The following is a 14,661-nucleotide window of genomic DNA, read 5'->3' on the forward strand; positions in this document are numbered from 1 at the left end:
CATGAGAAAATCCTTTTTAAGTTAGAGTTTTGGGGGGACAAAAAGAGAAGCATCAATGAAAATTAGATGAAAGCACAATGTCACCCTATTGTAAGATTTATGGGAACTACAAAGGAAAACCAAAGTCTAGAACTGACTCCAACACGGTCACCTACTTTTTGGTCAGCTCTATCAGGATCCTTGTGGACCACCATCTGCATGTGACGTAAGAACGGACCCCTTTTAGCTCGGAGGGCGGTGATGGCCCCAGCTTTCATTAGAAGCTAGAAGAACTGGAAACGTAAAGGACTGGACAATAGGAACTCAAATAGGATGAATTAACAAGAAACTCCCCCCAAAAAAATCCTCCATGATTGGTAGGGTATCCTCCTTGTGCCGGAGTTACTACAATAAGAAAAGGAGCCATTCCGTAGCCGACATTCTACTCATAGGAGACACCTAAGACTGAAACATTAAAGGCAATTTAATTTTATTGGCAAAAACTGTGAAAGGAAATGTCGAGGCTGCGGGAAATCTGCGCGCGGTACAGTACATCTGTGTCTACTTTATGCTATTCCTATCATTAGTGCTTGGAAATGATATTCTATTCAAGTTATAAAAATAAAAGTGAACAATGCATCTCAATAGAAAGAATATGATGCCGATGAAAAGAATACTCATGTAGAAATGTTGTCGTAGAGGACAAAAACTGCAGAAGTGAGGACAAGAAAGGCCCGTCCCACCGTCCCAGATGAAATTGCAGTATTAGGCACCGACGCCTATAGAGTTATAAGGGGCCATATATAATGAAATGTAAGTAATTGGGGCTAAAAATCATTCTTTTTTTAGGTTTCAGAAAAAATATGCCTTTTATAGCCTCCGTTCTGAACTATCATTAACTGGCTGCAGAATAAGTTAAGTAAGAATCTATCAGTGAGCTCTGAAAGTCTGATGGGAGAGATTATACCTCTTTTATCTGTCTTTTTCTGAGCTCCTATTAGCTCAGACCACATAAAAGAGAATGTGCAGGGAAGGAAAGAACCTGGAAGAGCTAAACATTGCAACATTTTTAATGAAACTCAACTGAAAAAGTTATTTTTAAGCCTAAATACATGAATTAAGATAAAAAAAAAAAATGGCACTAAAGATTGACAAATATTTTAAACTTTGTAATCTCCTCTGGAAATTGTAATCTCTGTTAAAATTTCATATCTCTATTTGGAAACCATTAAAAAGCAGATTAGATATCTGAAATGAAATATTAAATATTTAATATTAAATAATAAAATATTAAATAATGATTAAATATTAATTAAAATTTAAGACAAATCATTTTATTATCTAAAAACCCAAGAAGGTAAGTTTGTGTCACTTGTAAAAAAAATAGTTAGGTATATAATAAAATAAATAACAACAAATAAATAATTAAATAGATTTCCATTTCATTCAAATCACCCGTGATGACCGGATTTTGCTTATACACAGTTTATCATGTACAGTTTTACGAAAATTTGACACTCCATAAAATCAATTTCTTTATTTGAAAAAAAATGAAAATAGGTACATGTCGTAACCACTTAATATATCATAGATTTAGATCTAGCATGGTGGATTTTCTACTTGCTGACGACAGGGCAACTGCACAATCATCATGTAGGAAAAGGGGTCAATTGTCCTCTTAACCCCTTCACAACATATGATGTACATTTATATGTTTTGTCTCCGCCCCTGATGAGGGTCTGCTGAGACCTTTGTGCTTGTCATGAAGATTCTTCTGTGAAAGCCGTCTTGTGGCCGGCGTTCATAGGAGATTATGATTTTCACTATATATAGCAGTACCTGAAGCCCTGCTATGTATAGCACAAGCGATCGGATCATGATAGCTTCAAGTCCCCTAAGGGGACCATTGAAGACAGTAAAAATACATTTTTATTTTTTTTTAAATATAAAAAAATTTGTAAATTCACAAAAGTTCAAATCACTCCCCTTTTGCCCCACTAAAAATAAAACAGTAAAAAAAGTACAGATATTTGGTTTCGCTGCATTTGTAAAGGTCCATTCTATCAAAACGTAAAGTAAATTAATTGGAACACTAAATGGCATAATGAGAAAAATTTGGGGGGTGTTTCTTTTTTTTTTGCTACCGCAACATTGTAATAAAATGCAATAAGAGGTGATCAAAACATCCTATCTACCCCAAAATGATATAATTAAAAACATTAGCTAAGTACGCAAAAAATAAGCCCTCATACAGCCCTCTAACTTGAAAATGTAAATGTTTCGGGTCTCAGAAAATGGTGACAAAAGCAAAGTTTGTTTTTTTTTTTTTTTACAAATTTCCAATTTTTTTTCACAACTGAAATAAAAAAAAACTATACATTTGGTATTTGCATAATCGTATTAACCTGGAGAATAATATTGTCAGATAAGTTTTGCTGAATACTGAACATGGAAAATAAAAAAGTCCTAAAAATTGTGAAATTGCACTTTTTTTTTTTTACAATTTCACTCACTTGGAATTTTTTTTCCCTCCTTCCAGTTCATCACATGATAAAAGGAACGATGTCATTCGAAAAGACAACTGGTTTTGTTAAAAAAAAAAAAACAAGCGCTCGTATGGATATGGGGTGGTAGAATAAAAAAAGTTATGCCTGTTGGAAGAAGGGGAGGAAAAAATGAAAACAAAATAAAAAAATGGAAAATTGGAGGTGATGGGGTTAAAAACTCCAGCTTCCTAAGTGGCTGAGCCAAAAAAGTTTTTGATGATTACAGGTCCCTCTGCTATCTGTAGACCCCACTGGAAGACTATGCAGTCAATGATAAACACTCTCCTGATAGGTGGGCACTGTGCACCCAGAATGGCGGATCTGCCCCTGTGTTAGGAGGACACTTTAAGATGATGAGAGCGGTCTCAGCACCACATCAAAATTCTGTACTTTGTTTTCAGGTAGGAGCAGATGGCATACTTCCTTAGCCTGGATTTGCCATTTTGAAGGAACATAGATCATGTAAAATTGATCAGCTGAGTTAATTATAAAAGGGAAGAGTTTGATGGATTAGCTGCTATCTAGCCAGCAAACTAATTTTATTATAAGTGAATATCGGCTACTTTGTCAGGAAGGGCGTGCGTGCGGCTCTCACCCTCTTCACCCGGAGATTAGGGGGCAATATTCATAATGAGATCAAAAATATCAGATTATAAAGTCCTCTCCTGTCCAGATATCGGACCTGTGTCTCCTTCTGTCTTATTACATGGATGTATAGATCTGGAGAATGCTACAGGTTATGATTTGTCACAAGGTAAAGTTTGTATTTATCTAATATCATTAAATGGCAGCAAAGGCTCCAGGAATTCATTCACAGTTATGTCATTTATTTAATCTTTCCAACTATGTCATATCTTGCTATATGGCTACATTTTTTATGAATCCAGCTAATTAAAAAATTGAGTTATCAATCAATATATCTCATATCTATCTGTCTATCAAATTATTCAATCAATATATTAGTCTGTGAATCTATAAACTATTTGTTTACTTATCAAATATCTATCTGTTATCTATCTATCATCTATTATCTATCGATATACTGTATCTATCTATCTATCTATCATCTATTATGTATCTATCTATCTATTACACAGGTCAACAAAAAAAATTTTTTTTTCTGGTGTCCAAAATATTTTAATGAATTTGGGGTATTTTTGGGGTGCTGATTCTGAATATGCTATCAGTTTTGCCAGATTGGCTCAAGTTTTTGACATTTTTGGTATCTTATTTATAGCACTTGTTGGTAAATGCGACGCATCATCTCATTAATTTCTTTGGATTAGTACTTGAACTGAGCAGTTCTCAATATAGTTTTGTGTTAATTAGTGTTCTAAAAGTTTGTTCATAGCTTGATTTTTGCACTAACTTTATGTTGTTGTCTGTTTTCCAGTGAAAAGCATGAACTCATCAAGAAGAAGTTGTCTTAACGATCCAGACTCATTCTGTTACATTTGTGGTGAATACACACTGCCAAAACATAGAAGAAACATAACAGACTTCGTAAAAAAAGTGTATTTTGCCTATTTTGGGGTTATGCTTGGGGACCAAGACAAGTTTTGGGCACCACACATAGTGTGCAAAGCATGTATCGAATTATTACGAAAATGGAGCAAAGGACAAAGAAAAAGCTTCAAATTTGGTGTTCCAATGGTGTGGAGAGAGCCAAAAAATCATCATGATGACTGTTATTTCTGTGCAGTGCAAGGATTCAATAAGCATAAGAAACGAAAATGGGAGTAACATGGAATCTGCAAGAAGGCCTGTCCCTCATTGTGAAGATGTGCCTGTACCTGTGTTTACCATAAATAACAGTCATCATGATGATTTTTTGGCTCTCTCCACACCATTGGAACACCAAATTTGAAGCTTTTTCTTTGTCCTTTGCTCCATTTTCGTAATAATTCGATACATGCTTTGCACACTATGTGTGGTGCCCAAAACTTGTCTTGGTCCCCAAGCATAACCCCAAAATAGGCAAAATACACTTTTTTTACGAAGTCTGTTATGTTTCTTCTATGTTTTGGCAGTGTGTATTCACCACAAATGTAACAGAATGAGTCTGGATCGTTAAGACAACTTCTTCTTGATGAGTTCATGCTTTTCACTGGAAAACAGACAACAACATAAAGTTAGTGCAAAAATCAAGCTATGAACAAACTTTTAGAACACTAATTAACACAAAACTATATTGAGAACTGCTCAGTTCAAGTACTAATCCAAAGAAATTAATGAGATGATGCGTCGCATTTACCAACAAGTGCTATAAATAAGATACCAAAAATCTCAAAAACTTGAGCCAATCTGGCAAAACTGATGACATATTCAGAGTCAGCACCCCAAAAATACCCTAAATTCGATGAAATATCTTTGGCACCAAAAATGCTGTTGACCAGTGTTATCTATCGATAAACTATCACTTATCTATCTATCTATCTATCTATCTATCTATCTATCTATCTATCTATCTATCTATCTATCTATCATCTATCGATCTATCTTTTATCTATTTATCTATCTTTTATCTATCTATCTATCTGATATCTATCTATCTATCTATCTATCTATTATGTATTATCTATCTATCTACTGTATCTATCTATTATCTATCTATTATTTATTTATCTATCTATTATCTATTTATCTACAGTATTATCTATCTATTATCTATCTATCTATCTATCTATCTATCTATCTATCTATCTATCTATCTATCTATCTATTATCTATCTATCATCTTTCATCTATCTATTATCTATCTATCTATCTATCTATCTATCTATCTATCTATCTATCTATCTATCTATCATCTATCTATCTATTATCTATGTATCTATCATTTATCTATCTATCTTTTATCTATCTATCTATCTATCTATCTATCTGTTATCTATCCATCTATTATCTATTATCTATCTATCTTTCTATTATGTATTATCTATCTACTGTATATATCTATTATCTATCTATTATTTATCTATCTATTATCTATTTATCTACAGTATTATCTATCTATTATCTATCTATATGTCTATCATCTATCTATTATCTATCTATTATATATCTATTATCGATCTATCTATTATCTTTATATCTATCTATTATTATCTATTATCTATATATTTGTCTATTTATCGATCTATCTATCTATTATCTATATATTTGTCTATCTATCTATTATCTATCTATTATCTATCTATCCATGTATACCTATGACCATTCTTCTCCCCATATATCTGTATCATGCTTACATCTATATCACTATTCATATCCATATCAATATCATGATAACTTTATCTCTTAGAAGAGAAAAATGAACAGAAACTCATATAATAAGATGATTGAACAGACACATCACATTCAGAAGAATTGTACAAAGCACGGGATACACGCTGAGTGCATGCTGAGGTACGAGAATAAATACAAATTAACAGTGTCAGAAAATGACATATCTACCATGCAATACTGATTATCTAGAACAATGGAAACATGTCTGTTTTATACAAAGTTTTGCCTGTCATGTCTATTGATGTCTCAATTAAATTAAAAATAAGTCATCTTTCAGGTTATATAGGGATTGAGAATCCAAAACAAAGGGGGTTGTCAGATGTAATCTTGATTGGAGAGTAATGTGTCGGTTCCCCCATTGATCACGGCGACTGCTGCTAGTGCAGAATTGAGACTCCAGGAGACATCCAAGAGAGGGCTGTAAACCTTGTTCTGAGAATCAGCAGTAAATTGTACAACATATGAACGTCTCTTCCTACGTTTTACTTTTGCATTAGACATTTGATTGTTTTCCGTTCAGCAGCGTTATATTTATGGAATTAGGCGACCATAAAAGATTATTCCGAACATTTAAATTTGGATCTAAACTTTTCACAAATTCTAAGAATGCGGCTTTCATATGGTTGGGTTGAAGAATTGGCAGCGAGTGCACAATGCCGCTTCCTTTATTCTCAATGTGATTGCTGGAGATAGGCAAGTACCATGTGGCATTTTAGATCCCAGGATTCATGGTCCTTGAGGGTCCTAGCCGTCTGATCATCACCAATCTTCAAGTTATTACCTGTTGATAGATTTTAGCTTTAAATATTGGGCAAGTTCAGAAATGACCATCTTTCCTTTACTTATCTGGCTTGGGTAATATATGATATTAAAAAAAAAAAAGAGAAGAACATTGTGGATTGTACCCAAAGTAAAAAATTCCATTTTAATGGATTAAAACACTCGCTTTCTGTGACTTACAACTCTCTTTCTACAATGTAACACATGCAAAGCGGGGGCAACTGGTGACCATCTATCAGGGTGGAAGGATGAAGGGAAGAAATCTGTAGGCACTCTGTCATGTTTAAAGGACAGTTGTCCGATATGCCATTTAGTTGTGCTGTGGTTTTCAGTGATTAAAGTCCACCCTTTGATAGTAAATTCTTCGTTTGATTGCCCCTACAGAGATATTAAAATTTATTTACAGAAAGGCCAGTGCTCCTTAAATAGGAAACTTGTATGTAAAGGTCTTCTCATTTTTATTTTATCCTTCGTTGTGTCTAATTGATTTCGAGCTTCACTATGAAGATGTTGGTTTTATCTCAAAAATAGCTCTTAGAAGTCTGTTCTTCAATATTCAATATGTGGTGTACTTTAAGTTATTTATTCCATAGGTAATGTGTGTTCGTAAGAATAACAGGATAAGGATTTATAGATATTTTATAGAACTACTGTATGTATTAAATACATTTATTGAATTGAGTAAGAAATCTCACACAGTTCAGCAGGCACTGTCTAACCTTGTGGAGACTTTAAAGCTGGCCAAGGGAGACTTTTTATTTTATTTAATGGCCTTCAGTTCAACCTCAAGCCATGGTGACTTGATGGACAAATGATCTGAAGGAAGATCAGTCTTCTGCAAGCCTAGATAGGTCAACCAATGTCCTCTCCGCCATTATCTTGATAGTATCAAGCCATCGAGTTGCTGGTCTTCCTCTTCGCCTTGTTCCATCTAGTCTTCTGACCATGATGTCCTTCTCCAGTGATTTCTCTCTTCTTATGATGTGTCCAAAATAACCAAGTCGTAGCTTAGCGAACCTTTCTTCTTCTTACTGGCAGAAAAATGCTGGGAAAAATGTATGCAAATTAGCTCTTGTCCAAGATGAAGAAAGCTAGCTCTTGAGAGTCACCTGTAGGAGCTGATACCCTATAAGTCAAAGTCTGATCTTTTAATAGCCCGTTAATCAGCTGTCTGCAGGTTAATGTCGTTTCCTTTAGAAGACTATTTTCCTAAGTTTCATAGAAAGACTTGTTACAGATTCTGACATACTTCCTAGTGAGAGTCAATTTTTTACTTTCTTAAAATATGGCATGAAAGGCTTAATGGTACTTTCTAAATAGCCATCCCAAAACAGCCATTCCTTACATGCCCAGATTATAGGTAAAATATTTAAGGGTATTTCAAAAATGGAACCAATTGACTATAAGTTGGATACGAAGGGGATAATGTCAGTAATATGATATTGGAGATAGTAAGTAGCCCTGCAATTAATGACCACTGGCCCTTAAAGTGGACATTTACTGAACCAACACTATCCAAACCATCTATAGAAATATTTTTCGATGCACTATTTTTTTCTATATATTTTTTTACCGCCTTTTCACTAGAAAGAATAAGTGCTGACAAGAGTTTTCTTCCTTGTCATTTTGAAGATAGTCAACAAATTCTATAGAGAGGTGACCTCCATTATGAGGAAGAAATCGGAATTTGGACAGAGACCAACGACAAAGTCCTGCATTGACTGGCAAGGTGACATTGTGTGTCATATCAGCATTCATGGCCAGCTCCCTTTTCCTCGGAGAGTAATTATTTCTTTCAGAGCGAAAGGTCCAATTTGCTGTAAAGAATGGAGCCCCAGGTAAAATGAAAGAACTGGCTGTGAGCTTACTTGACATGAAAGTGGCATCGAATGGACTTTGCATCATGCGTGCTGTTTATTGCGGCTCATGGTCAGCTTTTTATTAGTCAGTAGGAAACATATATCATGATTTCAGTGGCGACACTAAGGGTTATTTAAGAACATGGCTCCAAGGGGCTGATATAAGAAAACCAATAATATGATGACAGCAATTAGTTTTAAGGAATCCAATGTAAGTTCAAGAATAATGGTCCAAATGACCATTGGTATACAGGTTTGACAACGCACCAAGGCACCAGAGCTGTAGACCCATTTATTTAATTTCACCTTTTTACTCTTAAATAAAGTACTTAATTAAGTACATAAGTATATCTGAACTATCTAGGTCTCGTAATTGGGCACTTGTTGACCGCATTCATGGCAACAATTCCAGTGCTCGCATATGTGTCCAATTTTGTAGATGATAGTCCTAATGTCCTATTGGGTGATGTAAAAGTAAAAGAGGGTATTCACTGCTCAAGACCCTTCTATGGGTCACATTACTAGAGAGCCACTAAGTAGCAGTGTCCACAGCCATAGCGTGGCTGTCTTCTTATATCACATGGACAGCCATTTTCTTTAGACTTGTTTACCAAAAGTCAAAGCTAAGTTGATCGTTGGATTAGTCAAACTCCCTCCAAAAATATGGTTCTTATGCGTTTTACAGTGTAAATCAACTTGATAGTCAACCCTGCCCATTTCAATGACATACCTACCATTGAGGCAGGCCAAGCAACTGCTTTTTGGTCAATCGTGGAAGAAGGATCCGGCACTGAACTGCTTTTCCTGCTAACAATTTTAAAGTTTATCAATAGGTTGATTTTAGTATATACAGACTTTATTTTAGCTTATAATAGCTGTATACATACATATGCATACTACTGCCCTTAATGGTGGCTAGAAGCAGTCAGAGTTTTACCATTTATGTTATGTTCTTACAAGACTGATGTTAAAAATATATAATATTTGGACTAAATGTCACAATTAAAAAAAGTTAACTCATTTTTTATGACATGTGCACGGAATGTTAACACTTTTCATTGATATTATAAAACTGATGCAAGCAATGCCTAAGCCAACTAAGCCACAATAACAGATATAAATCACGGGCCCATTCTAAATGTTTTTATGGGTTCCTATAATTTCTGTATACATTCCTGGATGATCTCTGATGATGGTGATACCTGCAATTCTTAATAAGTAACCTATTTACATGGAAGCAAAACGATTGCATGCAAAATACTAAGTTGTTACCTATCCCGGCACAAGCACTGGACCTTGCTCACTTGTCCTATAGCCACCACCTCCCTTTGCAGTAGTCCATCTCTGGGTTTCTCAGCTCACCTGGAAAACTCCTCTGACATCATCCCTCTAGGCCTTGTTAGACCGGCTCTGGAAGAGGTCAGGTGCGTTGATATTAACTAGTATTGTCCACAATTGCCTCAAGTTTCTCAAGACAATTTGTCTACTTCCCTTGACTCAGCTTTAGCTTTGTGTAGAGACTTCCATGAAATAACCAGCATTATTTCCAAGCTGTGGCCAACTTACCAGTTGTTGTCCACACTAACCTCTCAGCACACAAATTGCCAACTCCTTGCAGCTGTTTTCACCTTTGCAATCAAAGTATCACGTCTCTTCAATCTTGTTTGCATTCACTTCCCTGGAACCTTGCAGCTATTAACCATAGTCTTGCTGGAAAATACCAGACTGTGTTCACTTCTCTTTTACATCATTGCTATTAACCATAGCCTTGCTGGGAGATACCAGACTGCATTTAGTTTTCTGTTACATTGCTGCTATTAACCATAGCCATGCCGAAAGATACCAGACTGTGTTCACTTCTCTTTTACATCACTGCTGTTAACCATAGCCCTGATGAAAAATTTCAGATTGCATTTACTTCTCAGTTACTCACATGTTTATTCATTGCTATGCTGAAGACATCAGGCTCTATTCCTGTGATTAACTGCTACCTTACCGGAAGATACCAGTTTCCTTCACAGCTACTGTATCCATTTGTGTCCACATACCTTGCTCTGCTTCATCTATACTTACATACATTTCTGTCTTAGTCCTTGTTAACTCATGTGTCGTGGATCAAGACCCGCTCTGTTGCACCATCCCTCTCCTTTCCATTCTGCTCATCAAGACTTAATACTTAGGGAATTGACCTCACCAGCTTAGCGCACAACAAGGTGCATAGAATATATGATGTGTTTGGCCTTAGTTTTCTTTTATGTCATCCATTTTTTTCAAATTACCATTCTGCTTTTGACGAGAGATGGACAGTAGAAACATTCTTACAAAGAGATAATTGATTTCTATGAAGTAATGGAATGTCTACGCACACACTGATCCTAACAGAGTCAGATGTCAGAGCAGGATGAAGGAGAAGAAAAACATGCTCCACTTTCCCTTCATCTGTCTCTTTTAGCAACACTGTGCTCCTTTCCTTTACAGAAATCAATAACATGTTTGTAAGTATCCATCTCCCCGCCGACCCCATGTCACAAAGTAACAGAAGACGCAACTGAAAGCAAGTGCTATAAGCATGAACGAGTATTAAGAAAAGCCACCTTCTGATAGGCAGACAAGGCATGGTTCACGTTTGTATCTCCTCACTATATAGACTTAACTAAAATATTCTTGAAATTAGTGTGTCAGCGAAAATGGTGAATTACACTCGAATGGCCATGTGACACCAGAAAAATACAGAAGGGCACACACATGTACTGTAGACTAGCGCATCTGGAAAAACGTATTTGTAAATCACTTAAAAAGTATTTTTGTCGCTAAAATGTATTACTTATTTCAGAACAAGGATATTTAGTAGCGATAACAAATGCTGATGTATCGTACAAACTATGGAAAAGTTGGGTTTAAAGAGCTGATGGCTGAGGGCAGCACACAACTAGAGATGAACAAATCGATTCGCATCAAATCAAGTTTCAGAAGAAATTCTGATTCGCCAGGTCTCGAATCAAGCAAAACAGACTCCTGCCACCATTTTGCTTAATTCTTTTTAGAGCTAGGAAGGAGTTAAAAAATATTATCACCCCTCACTTGTCCTGGTGCTGCAGCTCCCTTCCTCGTACTCCACTGACTCTCTTCCTACTTGTGGCTTCGTCCTTCGCTTGGTCTTCAGTCACTGTCCATGGAATACGTAGACGTCTCCTCAAGCACCAAAGTATAATGTGTCAATTTTCTTTTTATCAGCCATCTTGAGTGTCCAGGTCTCACATGCATATGTTGCAATTGGGAAGACAATTGGGTTGACCCATCTGGATTTAGCAGCGAGGGTGATGTCTATGCTCTTCTAGACCTTGTTCATGCCGACCATTGCATCCCGTCCAAGTGCTATGCATCATTTTACTTTAGGTGTACAGTCGCCATCGCAAATGATCTTGGAGCAAGTGGATCAAGGAATATGTAATTGTTTAAAAATATCTATATTAAAATACTGATAACTTATGTAATAGAAGAAGGGGATAATTTGCTAATCGCTGAGGGTCTGACTACTGTGACCCCGTCAGTGACCATAGAAAGGGACTCTGGAACCCCCAAAATGGACTCTGCAGAGGCCCACATTGAATGAAACTCATGCTCAACCTCCACTCCATTCTTTGTCTGTGGGAAAAATTAGTACAGTGCTCTGCTATTTCCAGCAGACCTATAGACAATGAATGGAACAGAGGTCGAACATGTGCACTTCTGCTCCAATCAAGACAAGGCTTTGTAGAGTTTCATTTTTGGGGTTCCGGAATCCCACTATGAAACGTTCTAAAGCATCGGACCTCCAGCCATGATTGAGTTATATAAAGGATGGGGATAAGATGTTGTTTTAGGAAGAACTGTTTAAAGTCCCTGATTCCCAATACAAAATGTATAAGAAGAATCCCTCACCTACCATGTGCTATTGATATGTTTGATGGCTTCCATCCTCTTCAATATCACAGGTCAAGTTATTGGCTTTATAGCTTTGCCCAAGCACAGATCATGCAAACATTGGTGCTCACAGCGTGATTAGACGAGGGGTACAACCATAGGGGCTACACAGTCCCAAATTGTCCCCCTGCCTCATATACAGAGATCAGTACTCCACTGTATATCTTGTGCTATATTTGGGGGGGTCAGTAACAGCTTTTGCACTTGGGCTTCTGATTCCATGTAGGACAATAATAGGATCTGACAGGATGAAACCTTCCCTGCTTCATCATTTCTCCTGGAGAAAGAATCACTAGACAGTATCTAGAGAGAATACTTTGTTGGAAGGAAATTTTGTTCGAATTAGAAAAATGTACTGTCTGGACATTTCTATGGAGAGTACACCCTTTATGATCCGCTCCAACATCATTACATTGTATCAGAGAGCCTTGTTTAATATCAGATTAGTCAACGCATTATCCCCCCCTAGTCACAACATCGGGGGCCTGTCTGTCCACACTCATGTATGTAAACATGTACACAAGCGAATGCAAGACGTAATGAATTAGTGTCAGCGTTCCGGAGCTTGCCTCCACATTAATTACCCAACATACTGTGATACCGCCTCACTGTGCACGGAAGAGATTAAAGCACGTAAGGGTAAGGCAATCCTATTGGGGGCCCAACAACCAAGAGCGGGTGAGTGGCACAGAATACTTCATAGTGAATAATGAATAGATAAAGCAGATAAAACAGAGGGGGAAAATAGAAACTGATAATATTGAATACACCCTAGCCTGTTATTCACATGTTTAGCATCTATCTATCTATTATCTATCTATCTATCTATCTATCTATCTATCTATCTATCTATCTATCATCTATCTATCTATCTATCATCTATCTATCTATCTATCTATCTATTATCTATCTATCATATATCTATTATCTATCTATCTATCTCATATCTATCTATCTATCTATCTATTATCTATCTGTCTCTCTATCTATTTATCTATATCTATTATCTTTCTATTCTCATCCTTGGTTATAATTTCAAGATACCTGAAGGTGCCTCATTACAAACAATGTACAAAAAATTATAGGCAAGTACAAACAAGATGGGAATGTCCTGCCATCATACCGCTCAGAGTGGAGACGGGTTCTGTGTCCCAGAGATGAATGTGCTTTGGTCGGACATGTGCACATCAACCCGAGGACAAAAGCAAACGACCTTGTGAAGATGATGGCGGAAGCTGGTAAGATTGTCAAAATTCACAGTGAAATGAGTACTGTATCAACATGGGCTGAAAGGCCACTCTGCCAGGAAGAAGCCATTACTCCAAAAGAAACATAACAAAGCCAGAATAATGTTTGCAAATGCACACAGGAATAAAGACCTTCATTTTTGGAGACAAGTCCTGTGGTCTGGTGAAACTAAAATTGATCTTTCTGGGCATAATGACCATTGTTACGTTTGGAGGGAAAATGGAGAAGTTTGAAAGCCTAAGAACACCATCCCAACTGTGAAACATGGGGGTGGCAGCATCATGTTGTGGGGTTGTTTTGCTGCAGGAGGCTATCTACAGTACATATCTATTATCTATCTATTATCTATCTATTATCTATCTGTCTATTATCTATCTATCTATCTATCTACCCATCCGTCTGCTATTTTATGGATTGTGGAAATCTTTTCTAATCTGCTGGTGGGATATGAATGTGTAATTCTTTTTGCAGGATGACATTTCTTTGTTATATTGCTCCATACAATCAGCTGTAGCGGCTAAAGCAGCAAAACAAAAGCAGAAATCCTGGGATTGTGCGGCTGTCTCATCTCAGTAGCGCTCATGTGTGTAATAGCTTCATCACCAATAAAAATCCTCTGCACATTATAAAGAGGCTGAGGATGATTTAATTCCAGGGTCGCTCAGAGCACTGTACTGCAATGGCTGTTGTGGAATTTCATTCTCTCACACACTAGGACCTGTAGTGCCACAGACATTGACGAGCCACATGGTTCCTGTTTGCTGCTAAACTGTGGTGGTATCTTAATAACTTTGCGGTACTCACTTTTGATCCCCCAATGTTTCCTAAAGACTACATTTCTCTTTAAGTTCTCACTTAGCAATGAACCATTTTTCATGCACAAAGAGGGGAAAAGTTTGCTTGTATCACCCCTTACAACCAGACTAAATCTTTTAATTGGAATCGAAACGTGTCATTTTTACGCTGGAGAATAGCCCCAATGGCTCTTAAAGGGGAGC

At 36.6% G+C, this 14,661-nt stretch overlaps 1 protein-coding gene across 7 annotated transcripts in view; it reads left to right on the forward strand.

Annotated features, from left to right (window-relative positions):
• Positions 1–14,661, forward strand: part of CAMTA1 (calmodulin binding transcription activator 1) — a 2,053,806-nt gene that overhangs the window by 947,883 nt on the left and 1,091,262 nt on the right. The window lies entirely within an intron of this gene.

Source organism: Ranitomeya variabilis, chromosome 4 (genome assembly GCF_051348905.1).
Source record: "Ranitomeya variabilis isolate aRanVar5 chromosome 4, aRanVar5.hap1, whole genome shotgun sequence".
NCBI classification, from domain to species: Eukaryota; Metazoa; Chordata; class Amphibia; order Anura; family Dendrobatidae; genus Ranitomeya; species Ranitomeya variabilis.